The sequence below is a fragment of the Frieseomelitta varia genome, unplaced genomic scaffold, assembly GCF_011392965.1.
Source record: "Frieseomelitta varia isolate USP_RPSP 00005682 unplaced genomic scaffold, Fvar_1.2 scaffold_146, whole genome shotgun sequence".
Taxonomy (NCBI): domain Eukaryota; kingdom Metazoa; phylum Arthropoda; class Insecta; order Hymenoptera; family Apidae; genus Frieseomelitta; species Frieseomelitta varia.
In genome coordinates this window covers 293,313-320,120 of record NW_025109150.1, presented here as the reverse complement: position 1 = coordinate 320,120, position 26,808 = coordinate 293,313, and the positions used below count along the sequence as shown (strand labels likewise).

Sequence of the window (26,808 nt, the reverse complement as noted above, 5' to 3'; positions counted from 1 at the left end):
CTGGACGCCGCGCTACAATTAATTAGTCCCGGTCTGAAAGGATGGGCCAGGCCAACGGAGAATGGGAAACCAGATGGAAACAGGAACGGGAAGATGAAAGCCGAAGGCTCCCCGCTGGACGCCGAGGCCTGTGTAATCAGAAAAGGTGTACGGGGAACGGCGCATAAAAAGATCGTCCTCGTTAAAAACTGACGCAAGAAATCGCCCGTGCAAACTTCCTTCAGTGTTGAAGCCCTCTTCAGCGCTGAAACTGGCGAAACGATTTAATCGCTCGCGGACGAATGCCGTTGAGGTAGGCTTCACACGTGTCTGAATCGGCCATGATTGGCTGTTACAGCGACTTTCATAAATACTCGAGTGGTTGAATCATAATTTGTAAAATTGAAACAGTAAAATTTAAACTGAAATGTTTTTACATTTACGTGTGGCGAAGTGGATAAACGAAGATGCCTTAAATGCTGTCATGGTATGTAAAAGTATTGAAAAGATTTTCTCCATGACCGAATCTTCGTGGATCCTAAATTTCACGTGTGTGATAATTTATGGAATTTTCGAGAAAAAGAAGTGTCTTCTCCTTGTCATCTACTACATATGTATATATAGTCTGAAAATATCTTAAAATAAAATGACTTGTATTTTAAAAGTAGAGGCTTCCACCTTGAAAATGAGTCCAATTTACTGTACAATTTCTTTTTGCGAAATTATGCCAGTTTCGATGTTTAGCGAACAGGAAATTTAATAATGCGGTGTGTAATATTAATCATAATATTAATAATAAAAATAATACTTTCTATTAATAGTAATGTTTATATCAACAGAAAAGGTGCAATGTGTTTGAATCATCTGGCAGAATTCATTTCGCATTCAAAGTTTCATTGCAGCGTTAAAGTTGTAAACTGTAGACTGCAAGAGTATAGATGGTAACATTGACAAACATATGAATACATATGATCTATTATATATAATTAGAAAGCTTCGAAACACACAAGACATGTATTTTTCAATTCTGTCTTATAGAAAAAGAAAATTAAAATAAAATATTTCAAGAGCAACTTCCTAACCGTCTATCTAATCTAATTATGGCCGTAAATATTTCCAACTCTATTAAAACATATCGTGTCACGATTTATAATATAATGAACTACGACAGCAGAATCTTAATGAATCGTTAGATTCATCGCTACATTCATTATTAAAACAGTCTGTTGAACGAAACGCAGACAAACATTCGACGAGCAACTTGAAGATTCACTCGAACAGAGCCTACCTTAAATCTCGAACTACAAAACAGCAGACAACCTATTTTTCAATTCTGTCTTACAGAAAATGAAAATGAAACTAAAATATTTCAAAAGCAACTTCCTAGCCCAATCTAATTATGGCCGTAAGTATTTCTAACTCTATTAAAACATATCGTGTCACAATTTATAATATAATGAACTACGACAGCAGAATCTTAATGAATCGTTAGATTCATCGCTATATTCATTATTAAAACAGTCTGTTGAACGAAACGCAGGCAAACATCTGACGAGCAGCTTGAAAATTCACTCGAACAGTGCTTACCTTAAATCTCAAACTACAACACAGCAAACAACCTATTTTTCAATTCTGTCTTACAGAAAATGAAAATGAAACTAAAATATTTCAAGAGCCCAATCTAATTATGGCCGTAAGTATTTCTAACTCTATTAAAACATATCGCGTCACAATTTATAATATAATGAACGACAGCAGAATCTTAATGAATCGTTAGATTCATCGCTACATTCATTATTAAAACAATCTGTTGAACGAAACGCAGACAAACATCCGACGAGCAGCTTGAAAATTCACTCGAACAGAGCCTCCCTTAAATCTCGAACTACAAAACAGCAGACAACCTATTTTTCAATTCTGTCTTACAGAAAATGAAAATGAAACTAAAATATTTCAAGAGCAACTTCCTAGCCCAATCTAATTATGGCCGTAAGTATTTCTAACTCTATTAAAACATATCGTGTCACAATTTATAATATAATGAACTATGACAGCAGAATCTTAATGAATCGTTAGATTCATCGCTATATTCATTATTAAAACAATCTGTTGAACGAAACGCAGGCAAACATCCGACGAGCAGCTTGAAAATTCATTCAAACAGTGCTTACCTTAAATCTCAAACTACAACACAGCAAACAACCACGACAAGCTGCGCAGTTAACTATCGCCAACTTCCAATCAATCAACCCTTCGTCATAAATTCACTCCCCCCTCGTTGAACAACAACAAACATCCTTCTCGCGGAGCCAAACTTCTCCAAACTCCTTTCACCGGAAGGAACGACCTTTAGATGAAACAAACAAAATTCGGTGGGGGTGGAATTTTCTTATTTTTTTCTTTTACTTCAAAGAAAATTCAGCTCACACGGGGGCCAACAAACAGGATGAAATTTCACGATGGCGGTGTCGTGTATCGTATTGCACGAATCGATCTCAAGAGACGGGGACCAGAAGCGAGCCGGTATTACATATTACCGAACCATTGCATATTATCTTGTTGCACGGATAGTGCTTGGCGTGTATACGGTGTCCTGTTTGACTGTGACTGAAATTTGAGACTAGAATATCTCAAAAACAGGCTATGCAAAAATATTTGGTTTGAGGAAATTCTCTGATTTTCTCTCCGCGAATTGATACATTGCGTTACGAGTTACGTTGATTCTCAACACGAGGATCGTTGCTCGCTATTGGAAAATCTGGCACTAATTTCTAAAAATTTGCCACGAGAGCCTGTTTACTTTGTTGTTTCATTATTCGTCGCTGAAACATGAAATTACATTCGTAGATGTTCGAATAACTATCTAAGTTCAAACAACAAATACGTAATCTCGTGTACCCAGGTAACTTTCTTCTATTACACTTGTTAGTGTTTAAAAAAAAAAAAAAAAAAATTGACAAGCACCTCATTGTTTTATCATTTATAGCTAAAACATAAATTACAACGACTGATGATACGTGTAGCCTCAACTGTCTCATTTTGCACTTTCATGTTCACTCGGGCAACAAGCTCTGTTGTAAAACTGCTCGAGAGTTGAATAGAACACACTGTACGTACAGTGCACTGTCCGATCCACACGGGTGTACGAGCGGAAGGTGTGACTGCCGGCGTGTGCACGCAATCACTATGGCGTTATAACGTTCAAGTTTCTTCACGCGAAACAGCCGAGTAACGCGATGTACTCGAATCGGGACAAGCCTGTACGCGATCGCGATATTGGCCCATTTCAGGGCACCGAAGCGCGATCGACCGATCCAGACGGGGCGGGGAAGGATTCTTACGATTCCTCGATCGTTGCACGACGGATATCGACAGGTTGAAACGGTTGACGTGCCTGTATAGGGACCACAATGGCCATGAATATCGATCGCAGTCACGTAAGAGGCAGGTTTTTGATACGTGTTACATACTTGACTGCCGACGTAGAAAAGGAGGAATTCTGACGAGCGTTCAATGTTTCGCGGATGTTATATATACTGTAGCATTCGTCTCGAGACTCGTTTCAACGAATTAATGAATTTCAAATACACCCCTTCAACGTAAATCGCTGGCCCGGCAACAAGTTCAGATAAATGAAACTCTCGACTCGGTACCTCGAGGTTTGTTGGGCGACAAACAACCCGTGTAACAGCAGTTTACTAATTTTTGCGTGCAGCCGTGATCTCTGCAGCTCGAACAATGGCGAATTGGGTTAACTGGACCCAATCGGGATTCAGTTGATCACTGACGATAATTTCGTTCCGATAAATGGATCTCCGGCGGAGTAGCGCTGCGATTGAATTTAACTCATTTCGAAGACTCGAATGATTACAAACGTGCAATCGTTGCACGCGATACGTATTTCGTCACACGTATTCGCGAGCGAAAGATGACTGGCTCGAAATCGTAGTTAAAATGGACGTTTAATGGGCGGACTGTCGCGTTTCAATCGAGAACTGTTTTTGGACATGGACTGGCTGGTCGAGGTGAAACATCACTTGGAAAAATGTGAAAGTCGAGTATAGCGTCGCGGTTAATTAATTGCGTCAGTGATGAAAGATAGCATTGAAATGGCGAAACGCACGGAATGGTTCGATTAATTCGCACAAATGACGCGTCACTGTATCTTTATAATTATCTATATAGTATCTATATAATTATCTATAAGTATCTATATAATTTATTAATTTATTTATTTGCCTACACGTATTAAACGAAGTTTGTTATTCGTTTAAAATCAGAGGTGGCTAACTGGCGGCTGGCCCTTGCCCCCACTTTCCTGCTCGACGGAGTGGAGGGGATAGCGCTTCCCCCTCCACTGTCATCGATCACGCAAGTAAGCAAGTGCTTAGAAGGGAAATCAACAGACTGAGACAGTGGGGCTGCTCATGTACGTCGAGAAAATTTCGATATAGTGGAAATACAAGTTTACTGTTATCGATAGCCACTGCATTTTTAAGATAGGTAATACGTATTGCCACGAAGATCAAACGATTCATCCACTGTTCATTTACTAATTCATTATCAGCTTTATCTTAAACTTGAAGTGTAATTGCTGAACGAATTTCAGAGGAGAATTTTCGATAGACATTTCTGGAAAATCGAGTGAACCGCCGCGCGTGCTTGATAATTTATTAACAAACGCCGATCGATTCACCGTGGATCGAGACTCGACTCGCTAGGTCACGTTTCGCGATTGTACACAAATATAGTACGGTTGACGCAAATTGCCGCGTTCAGACCCCGATACTCGGAATTGTTCTCGCAACACGCGGGCAAATTACACCGAATTATTAACTCGTAATGTCACTTCGAGATCACGAGTTGCGATCTCGCGTCGAATTCGCTTGAAATGGAGGAGAGTCGAGTGCGGTTAAGTTACTCGGTGGATTTCGCTTGTTGCTGTCTGAGATCCGCGAGATTCTCGGTCTCTGTGCGATCGAGTGAGAATTCTGCGGTTCGATGAGCATCGAATTCGTTCCCTCGCCCGCCCCGGTGAAAACTTTTTTTCTCGTCCAGGGAATCGTCGAATCTCGTGTTTTTCTGCTCTTCGCTGACTTTAATCGGGAACAGGTTAATTTTAATGGCCGATGGAGAGCGGAAGAATTACTAGGTACTCTTCCGAACTCGATTGAAATTTTTGGGAAAACTGTTCTGCCTTGGAAGTTTTCGTAAATTAAATTTTTGACTGCCTTTGAGAATCACTTTTACAAATTATTGCGATCGTATCAATTAATATTATTTATTATAACCTTTTCATAAATTATCATCATCACAAAGTAAGCCTCAATTTGTCAGCCTACCAAGCCAGCTTAATTAGTGAAGATTCGCGTGTTTCGAAGTTGTTAACAACGCCAACCACGTGAACATCGAACACCTCCGTTCGAACAGGTTCCAATTAATGCATTGCACGTACTTCGTTACCAAATAACTGCCGTGTTTTCAAAACTGGCGGCTCTCAAGTTCCCAGAATCGTTCCGCCCGAGAATATTGTGAAAAAGAAAACTAGTCCTAATTTAAATTAGCCGGTGGAGTCCACTGGAAAACGTCCGCAATAGACACATCCACGTACCCAACGCGCGTTGTTATTAATCGGAACGCGGTTGACCTTTTTCTCACGTGCTACCGCGGAAGTCGTTAGCCACCAACTGGCTGGTTATTACGTACGTATATTGAAATTTATTATTTCGCGTCTCGTGAACGTGCGAACAAAAATGAAAAAGCGGGACGGTTTATGCATACGTGATACGCGTAATCGACGTGTTACGACGTCGTAGTGTCTCCGTTGTCGATTAGGTTAGTCACTGCCATTGATTATTCATTCTTCGATGCTTGCGGCCAGTCGATTACATAATCCGATTATATTTTGTCTTTTATCCTCTAGCTGCAGAGAAGCAATCGCTTTTCTTTTCCTGTTTCTTTTTTCACTTGATCGTTTATTGTTACGTCGTCATAATTGTCAGCGGCGATAGACTGAGTTTGATAGTTTTTAGGAAAGATTGGTTCGGGTATTTTGTGAAAACAACTTGATTCGTACGGGTCAGTGGTTCTCAATCTTTTTTTTTTTTTAGCCATGTCCTATCTTTGAGGATCTCTAAAATCTTCTAAACTCACGTGCGACACATGATTCTTATTATTCAGAAAGCGAATTTTTTTTCACTAATAATCGGAGATTTGACTAATAATAATTTCCGACCAACAGACTCTTAATTGAGGAAGCAGTTGATGGTGTATTGCACAGCGCGCGAAAGTTACATTTTCATTTAAAGAAAACTTCTCGAATACATCTAAACAGAGATGAAGCGAATTTCTGAATAATCGTCTCTACCAAATTTCTAAAGATTTACGCGAGTTTTCGAAATAGCAGAAGAATACTTCAACAAAGTAGACGAAAACGCAAACACGCTCCCGTAAAATTGCAGCCGCGATTAATTTAATTACGCGAACGCGGGCATTATACATGCATAATGTTCAATCAGACACGAACGTATTTTCGAATTTGTCGATCGGCCATCCGTATCTCGCGGCCGATTCTTGAATAATGCATCGAGAAAGATGAGATGAATCAATATAGGCAATGAGCGAACATCACCGAAGCATTCTTCGCTTCTTTCTTTCTTTCTTTTCCTCTTTTTCTCTCTTCATTTAGGATCGAACAAACGAATATGGTGGGCGGACTGGTATCTCGAAAAGTTCAACGTGTTTCTTACGTGAAATTCTTAAGTGGTGCTTCAGTGGTTGATCGCCGCAACGCAGACGATCGTTTCATCTTTTTTCTTTTTCTTTTTTTTTTTCTTCTCCTGACTATGATTTTTTTCTTCGTAACTGCGTTCTCTGTCTGTCATTTCTCTTTCGCCCAGTCAACGTTTCTCTGCGTTTCACACGTGAAAAGAGATTAGAAATTACCGCGTGCCTTTCCCCCGCCGCGATTATTATTTCTCGCGCGAGTTTGTTGAGATTTGGCAAATCGATCGACTCCGCTTCTTTAAATTTTAATTTCCGTCAAAGGCGCTCGATTGATCCTTAACTTTTTATATTCGGAATAATTTTCCTTAATAACCAAGTTTAACTCGGTTAACGCTAAACGACCACGTGAATAATAAATAATTTACTTTAAAATTATTACGATTATACGACTGTATTATGTATATCAATACGTATATTAAGAATATACGATTAATTTTGTATTCTAATGCAAATCGTTTGGCAACACAATACAGTTCAAACGTTTGTAAGAATTTAGTTACTTGTAATTTATTACGATACTATGTATATGTATATTATATAATAACGGCGAACTATTTAGTGTTAAATCTTGTCGTAAAAAAAAATAGAAAGTAAAATTTCAAGCAAAGCAAAGAAGAAGTTTCTCATAAATAAAAAGCTTGAACAGTTTACTTAATTTAAAGGTGAAAATGTTTCAAATAATCAGACATATAACAGATTTCACATAATCAGACATTGAAGATTTCTTTAATATCGAGGAAGCAATGTCCGTAACATTAAAGAAACGATGTGATTACGAAATATCTATGAAAATTCAAGTTCAATGTTACGTTATATGCGAACGTCGGGTATATGAGCAACCTTGTCTTATCTCGACTAGCTTGCGAGGAATAATTACGGCGAAAACCGGTTACATGCCGGTTACACTGAAAGCTCGAAAGGGAAATAAATGAAGAAAAAATACTGGAGGAGTCGCATTTTTCGTTGCCCGTGTGTCACGTGTACGATTACGAAATATTCATTATTTAACCCTATTGTTGCACGGATGTTGCACGTGATAAAACTCAAACAGATCTTTCTTCCAATTAAAGACGAATTTAGACTCTAGGAAACAACGATTGAAAATTACATTTTTGCAATTTTTCGTTCTTAACTCGTTTGCATCGCAAATGATAAATTTACCTATAATTTATTCAAATCTCGATTGAAATATTTACTATTCTCAATAATACTAATTAATTACAACGAAATATCCGAATACACACACAATATCGGAGAGCCAATCTAATCGGTGTAAGTTACTTTTGATTGAGAACAATTTGTGCTATGAAAATATCCTTTTTTTTTTTCTTTTTTCAAAGAGAACCTTCAGTCCTAAAACTATTAAAATTGAAATAAAAATAATTGTCATCACATTACATATTGTCTTAGTGACCGATTCAATTTTATTATTAATTCTTTTTTAATAAATTTATTTTCATTCCAAATTTCTATCAATCCTACAAGTCAGTTAATCGACGACGAATTAGGAAGAATATTTACACGAAAAATCGGTGGAATACTCACGCATCTCTGTCTCTCTCTCTCTTTCTCGCAAGCCTCTCGTGTCAACTGGAGAACGCGATCGCGCGAACGGTCATCCCGGTTGCTTGAAAATCACGCGGCGTCGACGCTCGTCGATTTTTTCCTAGCACGAAAACTCGTGCCACCAACTGCACTCGTATATTATTCAACAGTTCTCTCCCGACGTACACCAATCTGTATTTTTTTCTCTCTCTCTCTCTCTCTCTCTCTCTCGGCTTATGAATATTTCGCGCGTGCTCCAAATAAATGCGTTCCGCGTGTATAAATATTCCTTTTCTCCTCGCCGAGGAGACGATTTCCACGTTTCTCTCTTGCGTCTTTCCCTCGAATAAGCGCGCGTATGTCATCCATACGCTGGCATCGACTCGGGTTCAAGCTTCTTTTCGTCTTACTCCGAGCGATTTCTGTCAGTACGACGAGGCGATCGTTTCCATCGTTAACTTCTTGCCGCGCACGTCGACAATTCTTTTGCCCCAAAAATTGTAATATTTTCTCAATGTTGCGTTAAGTATATAAACAAAAACAGGCAAACTAAATAATAAATATATTACTTCTCAATAATTTCGATCACGTTTCAGCGACATCACACCGACGAGTTCGAGAAGAAAGCGACGAATTATCGATATTTGGTTATGGTCCGCAATCAGTTTGCCAGAGCAATTTAAGGTTAAGACTAACGATAATTCCCATAACGTGCACGTGATCGCGGTGTTCCTACGTACTCGAGCGGAGAGCATAATTTTGCGCGGCGCAATTTTCGTCGGTCTCCCCACTGTCGCGTTTACGCGCGCGCGCGCGCACACACACACACGTTCCCTGCGTGTCTGACGTTCCAGGCGATTCGAGTCATTAACCGAGTCGATTCTCTGTTGCACAAAGGCGAATCCTCTCCGCAACGATCCGTTTATACATATATATCGTTTCGACGGTTCGATCGTCGGTGTAATTCCTGATGTTACCAGCGTTTGAATGGCCGTGCCAATGGGAACACACAGCGGACGATCTGTTTCGTCTATCGACGCCGAGTATGCGAGCGCAATCGGCTCTCTGAATCGAGTCGTCAATCGGGTCAGTGGAGCGAAGACACTTCCAAGCCTGTGTGTTTCAGGTTTAAAAATAAGCGGGGTTTCGCGTTAAAGCGAAAGCAAAATTGCAAATTGATATTGAAAGAACGTTCCCAGGCACAAGTTTCGGAAATACGTTCACCGACGTTTACTTCGGTCGCGGAGTTAAAACGCCTGTTTTAAACGCGAAGATAATCGTATCTCGGATTAATCGACTATAAATCCACAACGATCGCTGGTGAAAAACTGAGTTTCGTCCATGAACCTACGATCTTTAACTCTCACGTGCTTGTCCACGAAGCCACTGACTGTTCCAGATAATCTTTCAAACTCGTCTGCCGCTCTTTCATGGCTCGACGATCTTAAAATTTCTCCCAAATCACCGTGGGATAATATTATTATGTATTTTACTTCCTGACGGCAGCGATTCCAAAATCAGACCGATTAAAATCGTCGTAATAATCGATTAAAATCGTCGTAACATCGGGCGAATCGTTCCCAAAAATACGTCAACTGTATCCACGGAGGAAAGCCACGTTACTATTGTTCACGAACAATATTCTGTGATTCGGCGTATTCTCGAACACGCCAGGCTCCTTGCTACGCGCGCACGCCGATTACGATCTGTTGATTACACATTAGCTGGCAGCCGTGGAGGCGATGGAGGTTCCTGGTAGCTCGCGGTGAGAATACCTGCTAACGGTCCGGCGATTGCACGCCGTGTAACCTGCGATCCTAGGTCACTAACTTCACCTTTAACTTCACCCTACGTCGCTAGCGTGACCTTTTGCATCTTCGGCACAGTTGATCGGTCGATTCACCGATTCACCGTTGATCACGTCTTCGAAACGACGAATGTTCCACAGTTCACTTTCCTCGGAGAGTTTTGGTACTAATTTACCATGACCGTTTTCATCTTGCTTGCCAACAGCATCAATTGTTCTGCGTTTCTCTGTGTGTGTGTGTGTGTTTTTTTTTGTTGAAAATCGATCGGAGTTCACTTTCCTCTGACAGTTTTGATACTAATCTTCCATCTTGCTTCGGCACAGCATCGATTGTTCTGCATTTCTGTGTCTTTTTCTTAAAAATTGATCTTCGAAACGACAAATGTTCCAGAGTTCACTTTCCTCTGACAGTTTTGATACTAATCTTCCATCTTGCTTCGGCACAGCATCGATTGTTTTGTATTTCTGTGTCTTTTTCTTAAAAATTGATCGTCGAAACGACAAATGTTCCAGAGTTCACTTTCCTTTGACAGTTTTGATACTAATCTTCCATCTTGCTACGGTAGAGTATCGATTGTTCTGCATTTCTGTGTTTTTATCTTAAAAATTGATCTTCGAAACGACAAATGTTCCAGAGTTCACTTTCCTCTGACAGTTTTGATACTAATCTTCCATCTTGCTTCGGCACAGCATCGATTGTTCTGCATTTCGGTGTCTTTTTCTTAAAAATTGATCGTCGAAACGACAAATGTTCCAGAGTTCACTTCCCCCTGATAGTTTTAATACCAATTTTCCATCTTGCTTCGGCACAATATCGATTGTTCTGCGTTTCTGTATTCTTTTCTTTTTTTGTTTGTTGTTGTTATTTAAAATCGATATTTCAGAGTTCACTTCGATTGAGAGATCCGTTACTTTCTCATCTTGTTTCGGCACGGCACCGATCGATTCACATTGATTCGGCACAGTTTCTGCGCCTTTCTGCTAATTGAAAATCAATCTCCGCAACAACGAATGTTCCAGAGTCCAAGTCGTCTTCCTCGACGAATTGTAGAACATAGCGAGCGGCGAACAAATGTCGAAAACGAGCGTTTCGTTACCGGCTGCCAGGGAACGTTTGCGAATCGTTAGAAAGCAGGTTCCCATGGGAGGGGGAAAGGCTGGCCGAAGGTACGAGCCTTTAAATCACGGGAACAATGCTCACGGGCCTTGGCCAGGAAAGACGCCAGCCAGGTAGAGAGAATTTCGGTGTTACACTGGCGACGCGTGTGAATCAGTCGGCCTTCGGACCATGTAAATCGCTTTTTGCCGAGGCGTAATTCGGCGGAACGGGGTAGCACGTGACCTACGGAACACCGTAGCCACCGGCAGGTTGCCTCTTCCCTCGTTTCAAGAATTATGTGAACTACGCTTCGGTGGAAACCCACGGCGGCATTAGTGCGTCGCTGGTGACGCACCTGTGCCCTCAGCCTGTCCGACACTCGACTCGAAGAATTTCAACTCTTTTTTTCCTTCCAGTTCCTCGAAACTAGGGGGCTCGTCGAGCAACCCACGAACAAACTTGGGACTTTCGGATTTCTGGATCTTCCGAGAACTCACTTTTCTCACAGATCACCAATCTCCATCTCCGAGTCGTGATTCAAACGGAAAGCGCAAATCACGTGCGTAAATCGGTTCGCGCAGGTGCAGAGGAGAGCAAAAGCGAGCACGCACCGAGCGTGATGCTCTCGTCGGTCGTCGACGAATAAAACCGAAGAGAGCGGAGAGACGGAGCCGAGCGGCGATCCCGAGAGGCCGTCTACTCGCGACTACTCGCTCGTTCGCTCGAAACTTCTGCCGGCGCTCTGGTGGCCGCGTGCCGGCCAACACACTGTCAGCGTGCCAGTGTGTGCGCGCACGGTGCGTGTGTGTCACTCCTGCTCGCTGATGCCTTGCGAACGCGAGCTCGCGCGCGTAAATACACGTACACGGAGCGGGTTAGCCGTGTGTCCGACCACTCGGCGACCGTTCACGAGCAGAAGGTGGGGGCGTGTGTGCCCGGCCACCTTCGTGCACCGCGGATACACGCCGAGGAATTTTACTACGGGCCTTTATCGCGGCACACACGGTGGAACCTCATTGGCCGCGCGGCATTCCTGCGGACGCGGCGTTCTTCACCACCGTGACAAAGCTCGATAATATGTATCTATCCTCCGTGTGAATGAGTGTTTGATAATTGTATGTACAATGGGTGTGTTGAGTAACATTAAATATATTGGTCCATTTAAGAAAATTACAGGCAGCCACGAGTGTTTATCTTTATATATGTACAATTTTATATATGTAGATCAATAATTTTATACACATAATTTTATGACGATCAGTTAAGAATTCAGTTGAGAGAATTGCAGGCAGCTACAAGTGTTTGACTCTTTAATTAATAATTTTATACACAATGAGTGTTGAATAATTTGACGATTATGTATTAATTATGAAAATTGTGATGATTGTATATTAATAATTTTATACGTGAGAGATGTCGAACAATTCTGAACGTCAGTTCAGTTGAGAGAATTGCAGGCAGCTACAAGTGTTTTTCTCTTTAATTAATAATTTTATACACAATGAGTGTTGAATAATTTGACGATTATGTATTAATTATGAAAATTGTGATGATTGTATATTAATAATTTTATACGTGAAAGATGTTGAACAATTCTGAACGTCAGTTCAGTTGAGAGAATTGCAGGCAGCTACAAGTGTTTGTCTCTTTAATTAATAACTTTATACACAATGAGTGTTACATAATTTTATGGCGATTAGATATTAATTATGAAAATTGTGATGATTTTGTATTAATAATTTTATACGTAAGAAATGTTGAACAATTCTGAACGTCAGTTCAGTTAAGAGAATTGCAGGCAGCTACAAGTGCTTATTAATTTTTTCATATCTTTAAGAACAAGCGGTGACACTCGACAATGGACAAAGTTATTATAAAGTTATTGCAAACTTGTTATATGTACACAAGTTATACAAGCACCCTGTATATCATGACTGGGAGAAAACTTTGAAATTTGCATCGTAAAACGATATGAGTGGTTCAAAATAAACAGCTAGAAAGATATGAATATTGTACACTGTGCAGAATGATTGTAATATATGCTAAACTATGTTAGAATAACTATAAATCTATCTTTTTATACAGTAAGAAGTTTTAATGTGCACTTTCGAAATCGTATCAATCGTTTGGATTATTTTATCGCTAACCACAAAGTTTACTTTCGTTTTTTCTCAGATTCAGACGACAAACTCATATTTTATCTATTTTTCTATTTACGAACAAGCGTGTCGGTCATCGTGCATAATGATTACGCCAAACTCGTTTCGCCATTAACACGTTTCTCAATTAAAGAAAAAAAAAAAAATGAAGCCCGTGTATTTTAATCGCGTAATTTACACTCCTTCATTGATAAATACATTCCTTCCTTTGATAAACGCTCCAGATGATAGAAATTTGTAATTGATCGCGCGTTGAGGGATTTTATTACCAGCGCAGTGATAACGTTCGCGACACTTAATTTCCTGGAATGCGAGCAATTAAACGAATCCACTCGAAAAAGGTGTTCAACGAGACTATCCTCATAAGTTTGTAAGAGACTATTTTCATGTTTCGATTTTCGAGCATTCTGCCAAGCAGAATTTGAAAATTAATTCTCTGCTCTGACGCGCGAGTTTATTTAAATTTTTGGAATTCTAATATTAACACGTGCGTATGCGTACGTATGTTTTTGCATTGAGTCACACCGTGGCTTTTCGTGCAAAATGATTCAGTTAGCTATTGTTGTCTTGCTATAAATAAATAACTGAAGAACAAGCAACTTTCGTCTAAAAGTTATTTCAATATTTTTCATGAAATCATCCAAATTTTTATATCTATACCTTTCTGCAATAATTTTACGCAAATTATATTTCATTATTATGCCTTTTTCTTAGATCTAACTTTTCACGCTTGCTTTCGCACATAATATTCTAATGTTCTTATAAACGAAGTCATATCAAATTTTTATATCCATATCTTTCTGCAATAATTTTGTACAAATTGTTTTTAACAATGACACTTTCACTAGACACAATTATGGGATATAAGTTTCCATATTAATCATCCCATTTCAATCCCATTAAGATAATTCTAATATTTTTTGAACAAAATCATCCATATTCTTCTGCAAAGTGTAATTTCATAATTATGGCTTTTCTGACGAAGAATCTAACTTTTCACACTTACTTTCATAACATCTCGCCGAAATAATTCCAATAGATATTTCCTAGATTTGGAAATTTCCTAAATTGAAAAGAACTTGACTCTTAAACGGGAACTCTCCGTTTCTACGAACACTCGTACTCCAGTACGTGAAATATCATAACTCGCGAGAGTTCGACCGATACTGCAGCGTGTTCTGACGCAATCGATTATATCAAACTAACAAATAGAACAAAGTTTAACGCTGCGGACAGTCTGTTATTCGCGTGATGCGGCCACCGACGATAACGCCCAACTAGGAAGACAGTATCACTCGCCGACCATTCAACGACAGTTCGAAAGGCATAACGAGGCATAACGAGGCGTACCGGTTCTTCTACCAGTTATGCGCCAAGGAATTTCACTATAAGCTCTATTCGCCCGAGGGTTCACGCGTCGAGGCGTGTCCTGGTATTTCGTCCCGATATGAGTGAAATAACGCGAGACGAAGTTTACCCTGAGACGTTCCCTCTCATCTCGTTCCGTCTCGTTCGAGGATATCGTTCCTACCCTTTCAGGGAAAGAAACTATCCTATGCCCTCTCAGGGAAACGTTATCGAGACGCCTTTCGACGTCGTTGCCCGCCAAGAATTTGGTGGAATATCCCGGGAAAATAATAATATTTGCAACTCAACTGCGTTATTCATCGCAGTATGCCGACGTGCAAAAATTCGCTTGGAATTCAGTGGGAACTATTTTCGTGATTTTCACTCAGACGGTTATGGAAAATTGCTGTCTAAAGAATTAAATTTATTAATGTATTAATTAGAAAAGATACATATATATATATATATTTTTTATTTTATTAATTCTTTTATTCTTCAATGCAATATATATGTATTTCTTATCTCGTTGGAGTTTGGTTTATTTATTTATTAATTAAAAAAATACATATATATAACATATATTTTTTTATTTTATTAATTTTTTTATTCTTCAATCCAATATATATGTATTTCTTATCTCGTTGGAAACTGTTTTATTTATTTATTAATTAAAAAAATACATATATATATATATATATAAAATATATTTTTTTATTTTATTAATTTTTTAATTTATTTTTTTATTCTTCAATCCAATATATATGTATTCCTTATCTCGTTGGAATCTGTTAAAAGTGTTTTTTCAGCCGGTGGCGTCGCAGAGCAGGTGAAAACTGTTTGACACGATGAGAAAGTACGCACGATACATCTTTTAAGCCTTGGCTAAGGTTGTGAGGTTGTCTTTCTCGAAGACTTTTCGGAGTACGTGGCGAAGGTCGACTAAAAATAGTGTCACCGTGACCTCTCGTGCATCTCACTGAAAAACCTATTCTTTTTTTTTTTATTTATGCTCGTACGCGAGCACGTGGGCTGGCCGCGAAATCTGGTACACCGTCAAGGCGAATCGTCGGAGCAATGATTTTTTTTTTTAAATACGTTGTTTCGTACGAAATTATTTTCACAAGCAGAAATTAAATTGTTAATTTAGAATCGTGGTATCTAATAAAAAGATTCAAAGAATTTTTAAATTATTAGATCTTTGAAATAAGATTCTTTTACGTGCCTTTAGCTCTCTTCTTTGAAATTATTAATCGATATTTGCAAAAAGATTAAATACTCGAACAACGATTTCAGTGCCATGGTTTCAAGTTTATTTATAGGTTTCTCAATGGAAGTCTAAATTTTTTTTCAAAAAACTTTGGATATTTGGTTTATTTTTCATTTTCTCGTTTCTCGTTTCTAAAAAAAGAAAAAAATGTTTCCAAGCTTATTTCTTCTGCGATATTTAAGTTGAAGAATAGTCACTGTGAACGGTACGATAAATCATGTGAATCACGAACGAAACAGCCTGCCCCGCCGATGGACGAGAATTTAAAGCGCCCCTCTCAGCTCGACATTGACCATTTCGAAAATTTAACGCTTTTGAACTTTCTGCCTCTGGAACTCAACATTACTCGCGAGACTATTCGGAATGATGTCCCACGACCGAATTAGCAGACGTTGCTTGCTCGCGGCCGAATAACGGACGAACGGGAGACGAGATCATCGCGCGTATCGCCTGGCATCCGCGACGTCCGCGAAAATCTCGTCGTTACGCTGCAACGACGTTTCAAGTGGCGCACTTGCACTCGCGGTTGCATCTCTCTTGCAGCCTCGTGTAGCGTGTGTGCACGAAGAACATGCGCGATACGTTCACTCGGGATAAGATAACCCGCGTCGTCTGGCGTGCACGGTATACGGCAACTGTTTCAGAGAAATGATAGATATCGCGCCAGGTCGTAGATTACCGGGTGGCGGATAAGCGCTTGCTTCTGCCTCGAACGGTGTATACTATTAAAACCCTAATGGCTAACAATTTTGTAATTACGTGCAACATCGTACGAATGGCCTTTCAAAGGTGGAACTTTTTGCAGACATTGTCGTGTTACGTGACGTGACGTACGCGTCGTGTAAAATTTTGTCAGAATCGAACGCGACTGTCTTTGGAAACGAAATTTTGTGAAGTTTCTTGAAGAAACGTGAGGTCCTTTATAATTTCTGAATTGTTGTTTAATTCTGTTTGATAATCTGTTTAATTTTGTTTGATAATTCGAACAATCTACGTGGCGAACTGGCGGCTCTTACCCCCACTTTTCTGATCGACGCAGTGGAGGGGGTAGCGCTATCCCCTCCACTGCGTTAAGAGTGTCGCGGCCACTCGCGTAAACTGTTTTCTTCACTGTAGCTGCTAAAGTTAAAGGAAAATGGAGAAAGTAGTATGGATGTAATGAACAAAGTGGAAATTAATTTTCATGGTGAGGTGACTCCAACAGTCTCCTAGAGGACGACTCAATTATCGAAACGCGTTGATTAGAGTCACCTCTCCAGTGATCAAAACGAAACAGTATATAATATTCTACTTTATTCTACTATTCTACTCTATTAATAGACAATATTCTATTAGAATATATTCTATTCCAAATAATCTAAATTCAAACTAAATTTCACTCCAACAGTCTCCCAGAAGGTGACTCAATTACCGAAACACGTCGATTAGAGTCACCTCTGCAGTGACCAAAACGGAACAGTATATAATATTCTACTATTCTACTCTATTAATAGACAATATTCTATTAGAATATATTCTGTTCCAAATAATCTAAATTCAAACTAAATTTCACTCCAACAGTCTCCCAGAAGGTGACTCAATTACCGAAACGCGTCGATTAGAGTCACCTCTCCAGTGATCAAAACGAAACAATATATAATATTCTATTAATAGACAATATTCTATTAGAATATATTCTATTCCAAATAATCTAAATTCAAACTAAATTTCAGTGCAACAGTCTCCCAGAAGGTGACTCAATTACCGAAACGCGTCGATTAGAGTCACCTCTCCATCCTGGCTAAAACGAAACAAGCCATCGCCAGATCGGCAGACCTCGAATTTCAAAGCAGACCTGCCTCGCTGACAGCGACGTCGACATCGTATCCCGCAAAGGATCGTTAACTCGAGGAGATGCTAGTGGAAGCTTAAGCGTTTCACAGCCACGTACATACGGTGTCCCATGGTGCGGCGGAGCGACAAGCAAGCAAGGTGGAAAGTTTCTGGTTGGTTCTCCGAATCGAAGTTTTCGATCGGCACGTCGCGAGATACGGCGGCAAATGGGGTACGTGTTGACGCGATCCGACAATGAGGCGCGTGCATGACACGATTCTAGGACAAACGGTCACGAGAGCACTACGTATATGTGTGTGTGTGTGTGTGGAGAATGACTGTTCCTGTCCGGAGATCAAAATCAACTTGGCCGAGTGCCGGGCTACCGCGCTCGGGGACGAACAAACTCGACCAGGGGAAATGAACGCGCGAATACCACCGCGACCGCTGACGAATATCTCTAATTTGCGTTTGCTTTGTTGCAGGAGTCTTGACCCATTAGCCATCCGGGGTTATTCCCAGGCTACGTGTTTCCATTCACGCTGTGTCCGTCTCTGTTTATTTTCTGCGCGATGCTACGAGACAAGGAGCGGACAAAACGACGAGGGATCGTCGATGCTTTGCTGCAACGAAAGAAGCAACAACGAGCAAAACGATTGCAACGAAAAGGAAACAAAAAGAAACTGATCACGATGATTGGTCTATTGGCTCATTTTAAAGCTTAACTTCGACTGTTTCGATTTCGTTCTTTTCTCGAGGGTGTTTCTACATCGTGCAGAGTACTTTTGAAATTCGAAAATTGTCAAAGTTCAAACATCCGTGGAAAACATTGAGAAATTTTTCTTTTCACGACTCGATCCATTAAGATGGTTTTGAAAATTGAGACTTGCTGTACGATCTTTCATTTTTTTTTTTTTTTTTTTTTACAATTTTATTGAACTTTGAACGTTGAGTTTGGATGATCAGATTTTAGAATCTGTTCAATTTTTGTCGTTTTATCTCGACGTACAAAGTCCAATGAAACAATGGGAAGAAATCATACAGCAAGTTTTAAAGGATTGTTGTAAATGAGAAATTTTAATCTTGGCATCTCTAACTTTTATAAAATTTTTCAGTGTTTTTACATTTGTATCAATTTTTATAATTTTTTTTTAACACTTCTCCATAGAAAGAAAAGATAAATTCAGGGTAGTGAAAACAGAAGCTAAACCTTTTTCAAATGAAACTAAGTTATATCATCTTTTTTTAGCACAGTTGCAATAATTTAAAATATTGATAATTTTTCATTTAAATTGACTGGCTTCGCGAAAACAATTTATATTTGCCAAAACGGTCATGGCAATACGATCATAAAATTTTTTTTGAAAAGCCAAAACATCCCACAAAACACTACACAATTTTCTTGCATTCTGCGTGCAAGCACTCGATAAAATATTATTAACTTCAAAGATTCACACGTGTGTTCAGCTTTGCTTGTCACTGAAACTTTCGGGACATAATTGTACTCGAACGTTTTATTAATATTAATATACAATAATAATTTAATAATACTTTAATATTATTATACAATAATAATTTAATAATACTTTAATATTATCATACAATAATAATTTAATAACACTTTAATATTATTATATAATAATAATTTAATAATACTTTAATATTATCATATAATAATAATTTAATAATATCTTAATATTATCATACAATAATAATTTAATAATACTTTAATATTATTATACAATAATAATTTAATAATACTTTAATATTATCATATAATAATAATAATTTAATAATACTTTAATATTATTATACAATAATAATTTAATAATATCTTAATATTATCATACAATAATAATTTAATAATACTTTAACATTATCATACAATAATAATTTAATAATACTTTAACATTATTATACAATAATAATTTAATAATACTTTAATATTATTATACAATAATAATTTAATAATACTTTAATATTAATATTTCAGTTGGAGGATTTTCTAATTATGTCTGCAAATGAAATTGTCTTCCCTCACGAGAGAAACGATCATAATTCAACTGCGATTGTTTGTGAATTGCAAATTGTTACAGATACAGTGTTACGCGTGAATCGTGCAACAGTGGTCTAATTAATCGTTGACAAACAATCCTTTCCCGCGAATGAGATCATGTCGCAGCTTCGTGGCGAGATATTCATTTACGAAGATCAGAAACAATTTTCGTACGTTTCGAAATGATGCTTCTTACTAATCAGATTTTCCAGTGAAGATTCCCTTCTCGCGAGTCACCCCCCCCGGGATAATTCCAAGGAGGCTCAGATAAATCTGCTTTAGGGGATTTAAATAATTCTCCCGTGCAACACGTGAGCGTCGCGTTGCTTCATAACGCGAGCACATTGTAAATTAAGATTACATTATCGTCGTTGTTGCTAAATCTTCGTGGAACGATGTCTCGCGCTTCCTTCGCGCTCCACCGCCGTACTTTTGACGTCGCGCGACAATTATGAGCCAGTTCTGCGGCTGCCTAATATAACTATTCCGAGCTAACGACTCGCGAGAAGGTTTACGAGCTACTCTGAAATAGCCTCGGAAATCTTTCATTGACATTTCGTTTCAAGATTCTATGGGATATGACGATACTCAATTAGAAACTGTAAACGACTAACTACGAAGTGATTTAATTCAAGTAGTTCAAAAATTGTTTGTCCCTCTGACGTACATATGTATACCTTACGCATATAGATATGCATCTAAAAAAACATGAACGTATAATTATATAACTAACTATTATATAAATAACTATTCTTTTTTCGATTGACTGATTTATTTTACTTGTATATTTGTATATTTTTCATTTTTATACTCATTTTCTACAGGCCTCATTTTACTCATTTTATTTCATTACGTGGCTGCGAATTTTTATGCATTTTCATGCAAATTTTCGTGAAACATATTGTTATTACAATTAACATTTGTTTTTGATCATTTTATGTATTTTTGCATATGTGCATTGCGTACGTTTTTGCACCTTCAAATTTACTGCAAATGCATAAAAGTCCACAGTCTATTTTATTATCTGTAATCTTACTAATTCTAATAAAATGGGAATATCTTGTTTTGTATATCTAGTAGTAATAAACATGTTATCTGGTGTCTCGTCGATTTTTTTGAGCAGAGGTGGCGAACTGGCGGCCCGTGTCCCTACTTCTTTCATCGACGATCCCCTCCACTGCATCGATCTCTTCACTTTAGCTTTGGTTTAGCTAAGTTAAAGAAATATCTGGAAAGCTGTTTGTATTGTCCGCTGTTATGAGAAACAGTGGAAACTAATTTTCATGATGGGGGAATATACCGAAGCAGGGAATATACCGAAGTGTCATATTTTGACAAATTGCATTTTGGCTCAAATGTAGTTTTCGAAAAAAGAATATTTGACACTTTTCATCGATCACGTTGAAGAGGTGTAAATTAGCCGGTGCTCTGGAATTTATTTCGTCAAATATTAAGTACTACTGAAGATACAATTTTCGTGCAAATCGATGAAATTAGTGTTTTTTAACAACGCTCTACAAAGAAACCATTTGCTTAAACAATATATCAAAACAAGCGTGCTTTTTACAATTTTTTTGATAGTTTTTTTTCAATTCGTACGCCTCGCGGCATTCTTACGTTAGTATTTTAGGGTAGTTTATTGCTCTCTTGTATATTTCTTGTTCTATTTCCGGCGTGTCTGCTTTTAACCTGGCCATGTATCTCGGTCCACCGTGTATCTTTTAACTTGACCACATATCCGAAGTAATACCCACTAATATACGATACTAATACAGATACTACGATACTATATACTGTATCAAACTCAATTATACCTATTTAAACGATAGCACGTTATCAACACTGAGACCTTCACCAACTCACGGATACGCTCCCTTTACATCGATTTCCCATTTTCCCATCCTCGGCAAGCAAGCCGAGCCACAAGCCACGTAATAAAATGCTCATGAACAACGCTTCGCTTACAACAAACATTTTGAACCCCTTCTTCAACCCCTTGCCTTACGTGCACACTTTCGAGCCGGCCGTTTCACCTTCGACCGCGTGCACATTATTCTCGAGAATCGTCCCACTGAATCTTGCACGCGTGAACGGTTTAATCTTCCAACGAGGCAGCGAGGCAACGCGTTCCCCCCTCGCCCTCTCCACCCACACCACGCCGCTCTTAATTTATTTTGCACCCCCGATTAACTTTATTAACTCTGTCGGTGACATATCAATTTACTCAGCCAGCGCAGCGTATAACCGTATAGTTGTACGATCACTGGCTGTCGGCCCGTTCTATTATTTTATTTACAAGCGCGACGATTTAAAGGGGATGGGAAGCAACAAGATGGCTTCTCGGAGACGTCCGAGTGAAGGTGACAATGAGTGAACACCGCCTTGCAAAACTCGTCGAATTCAGTTTTCATAAAATTGAGACGATCTCAAGCCATCCGAATTTAACAATAGATCATAGCTCCAATGCACAGGTAGGTCTGTGCTTTAGTAGGTCTATAGTTTTCCACGAGGAAACTCACGATTTCTTCTGTGGTTTTTGAAAACATTTTAAAATTCCTGCAGTTCTTCAAAAACATTTAAAAAAAAATGTGCAGGACAGAACTTAAATGGAAATTCGTTTTTAAATGAGATTTTAAAGATTATTCTAATCTTGGCACTTTCAGTGGTCATAGTTTTCTATGGAGAAACTCACGGCTTCTTCTGTGGCTTTCAAAATAATTTTAACGTTTCTGTAGTTTTTCAAAAAAAATTTTAAAAAATGTGGAAGACAGAAATTAAATGAAAATTCGTTTCTAAATGAGATTTTAAAGATTATTCTAATCTTGGCACTTTCAGTGGTCATAGTTTTCTATGGAGAAACTCACGGATTCTTCTGTGGCTTTCAAAATAATTTTAACGTTTCTGTAGTTTTTCAAAAAAAATTTTAAAAAATGTGGAGGACAGAAATTAAATGAAAATTCGTTTTTAAATGAGATTTTAAAGATTATTCTAATCTTGGCACTTTCAGTGGTCATAGTTTTCTATGGAGAAACTCACGGCTTCTTCTGTAGCTTTCAAAAAAATTTTTTTAAATGTAGAGGACAGAACTTAAATGGAAATTCATTTTTAAATGAGATTTTAAAGATTATTCTAATTCTAGCACTTTCAGTGGTCATAGTTGTCTATGGAGAAATTCACGGCTTGTTCTGTAGCTTTCAAAAAAATTTTAAAGTTTCTATAATTTTTCAAAAAAATTTTTTTAAAAATGTGCTGGACAGAAATTAAATGAAAATTCGTTTCTAAATGAGATTTTAAAGATTATTCTAATCTTGGCACTTTCAGCATTATAAGAACGTAAAATATTCTACAAATCATCGTAATTAATTTAGTCGGTGTACATATATATCATGCATTCGTGAGAAATTCGGAGGTAAAAGTATGTTCAGAACAAAGTATTAATTCAAATAAATAAATAAATCATATCATAAATTATAACATGTATAGTGGTATTATGTTACGTTTTTAATTTACTTCTGTTCTGTGTATACTCATAAAAATTCCACAGTTTATTAATAGAATATTCGATATTGGACACAGATTATGAATCTTAAATTCATTGCAGGATTTCCGATAAATTTTCAATGTCGCTATCTCGTTTAACGTTTCAATTCACTGTTTTATAAAATGATCAACATATTTGACCACATAGCGTATGATAGTACAATCACGTAAATCACACGAATATTATTATAATAATTTTCCTTCAATTTTAAAACAAACACCAAGTCCTCATGCTTTCGAGCGGGGGTGGGGGGGGGGAGACTGCACGTATTTAAGACTTTGACGCACAATTAGTCATTTCAATTCGCTGCGACTCAAGTTAATCCTAAATGCTGCACAGAACTACCTTAACAGACGTTTGCACAATTAATAAATAAAACAGGATCAACGTAACACCGCGTACTCGGTGCCGGCTAATTACCGCGTCTGCCTTTTCCTTTATACTTCGTTGGCCTTTATACTTTTTGCTAATTAAGCTATGCTTTCCATTCTGTGATATATATATATATATATATAAAATTGTTCATCCGTCTCTTCGAATCCTTGTTAAAACAATCAAAAAAAATTCTTTCTCGCAGTTAATTAACCGCGTCACGTGAACGACCTGATAATTCCACCAGATACGGCTCGATCTTGTTGCAAAAACTATTAATTACCCGTGTAAATTCCGTTTCCAATCGCGGAAGTTTCTTTTGTCACCGATATTTTCTGCGCGACGATCTTTTTGTTTCTGACTGCAGCTAACTGTTTCCTCTCGTCGTCTAATTACATTATAAGACGCAAAATTACTCGATAATTTCTTATTAGAATTAAATAAAATTTGGGTTCGTAAAATACTGATATTATCGTGGTGAATCGATCGATAATTTGCACAACGATGCCCGAGCTTAATGCGTGAGACTTGATACAATTTCTTCAGTCACGGCTGACTAAAAAACAATTATGTCGAGTCTTACATATTTGTATAAGTCTTGAAGCATTTACCTGATTCGACAAAATTACTAAATTCCAAAGTCCTTCCTCAATTCTCAATTAACTATCTATTCTTGCAAACGTAAGAAGAAAAAGAAAAGAAAAAAAAAAAAACGAAAGAGAGGAAAGGAAAACGATATCACGTAATCAGAAATTCCAACATTCAAGAACGAACCCCGTCTCTTTTGTTTCGCTCGGGAAGCTCATTTCAGAAAGGAAAGCCAATCCTCCCTCGCTATTTAATTAGAGGCAGCTACCCGCCCGCGATATAAAATTCCAGACATGTACGAAAAGAACTGTGATAGCTGTCTTTCCTACGGATTTATTCTCCACTCGTGTACCAGGCGTAATCGAACGTATCACCTCGATTCTGACGTTCGTTTCGCTGTGATCCGAAACTGCAACGAGTGGCGGCGTTTGCAAAATGATTCGTCGCAAAAGTGTATCGAAAGAGACACGCCGGTCTCGTTGAATTCCAAAAAGTAATCTTTACGTAAATAATAATAAATAATCTCTCCACTCGATTGGGAAATCAACAGACGGACAATGAGAGAGTGGGGTTCGCACGCGGCGAAGAAATTTCAATGTGGTGGGGAGATGGATGCAGTGGAGGGGGGTAGCGCTAGTGATCAGGAAAGTGGGGGTAAGGGTCGCCAGTTAGCCGACATAGTTACTTTATTAAAGTGTACTAAATATAATATATTTAATATAGCATATTAAAGTGTATTAAATATAATATATTTAATATAATATAATATATAATATAATATAATATAATATAATATAATATATTATATTAAAGTGTATTAAATATAATATATTTAACATAATATATTAAAGTGTATTAAATATAATATAACATATTAAAGTGTATTAAATATAATATATTTAATATAACATATTAAAGTGTATTAAATATAATATATTTAATATAATATATTAAAGTGTATTAAATATAATATACTTACATTTATTAAAGTGTATCAAATATAATACATTTAATATAATATATTAAAGTGTATCAAATATAATGTATTTAACATATTAAAGTGTATTAAATATAACATATTTAATACAATATATTAAAGTATATTAAATATAATATATATGTCGCTGAAGCTACACCATATACTGTTAATGTCAAATACATCGTTCAATTATAATCTCACATAATTCCAAATGAGATAATTTTGAACGAGGCAGCTCTTAAAGCGTTCGAAGAACGCCGTAACGACTTTTCGTGTTTACCCGATCACTCTCCGTAATTATCGTTACGAACAAGGGCACGATCGGTAAGCAAATTGCTCGGAAATGCCAGCGTAGCTCGGATAGAACGATCGAGGTGAAAATTCGCCGAATCGTTGCCTTTCTCTCCGTTGATACCTCATTAACAGCGAGCCGAGGGCGAAGCTATTATTGATGCGATGCTGTTTGAATCTCGCACCGTCTAAACCAACTATACTGACGCCCTACACACCGCGGTGTAATTTATGTATCGGGCTCGTGACGGTCAGTAGTTTCACCGTCAGTCCGTTTCTGTACATCGTCTCTTTTCCTTCTTTTCCTCTTTTCTCTTTTCTTGCCGCATGTTTCTTACTGGCTCTTGATGCTACGCTGACACGACGATCTCAATTCTTCTTACTGTCTCGAAATTAACGCACGTCACGTTCGAAACGTAATTATCTATTTTTCTAAACTATTCTACGTCGTGAAAAAAATAAATAAATAAATAAATAAAATGTTTCAGGTAAAAAATTTATTTCGTTTTTTTTCTTTTTTAGCTCTTTACTCTCGAAAACTTTCACCTCTTTTCAAATTCGGAAATTTATTTGCGGAACAGCGACTGAGATGTCGCTTGAAATGAAACAACGCAGCATTGGAAGTGATCGTCCTGTCTAAGTGACGATTTGACGCGAAATTTTGTCGATTATATTCTCCTAACAAGTAGATATGTCGTTTGAGTTGAAGGCGATCGTCCAACGTGCATCACGCGTTTGTTAAAACAAGCATGGTATATAAGCCGAAGCAGTTATCTTCTCGGGCAACGGAAAAAGGGAAACGAAAGAGTAACACGGCGTTAAAACCGTTTAAACAACGTGCGTTTCCAGACCGTCTCGCTCCGGAAGATCGATAAATATCTGAAAGTCGACGGAACACACCGGTGAATGATGAATGATCCGCGTGTTCACGCGAACGTCGTAAAACACGATGTAATTGTTAAGCAAGATGCACACTAACTGCACATTAATTCATCGAACTCGCGTATCAACGTTTAAAATCTAAGGAATTCGTTTCGTTCTCGAGACGTTCGCGCGGAAAACGTACGATATACATACATACATATCTCGCCAGTTTGACACGGCACACGTCGGTGTCCCGCTCTCGTTGCCAACTAATCGGCGAATTCCCCGGGGAAACCTTGCGCTGACAGTCGCAACT

The 26,808-nt window shown here is 38.1% G+C and overlaps 1 protein-coding gene across 1 annotated transcript in view; it reads right to left on the bottom strand.

The window, feature by feature from the left end:
- The window catches only part of LOC122533382, a 227,746-nt gene that overhangs the window by 79,625 nt on the left and 121,313 nt on the right, over window positions 1–26,808 (bottom strand). The gene's annotated exons all lie outside the window — the stretch shown is intronic.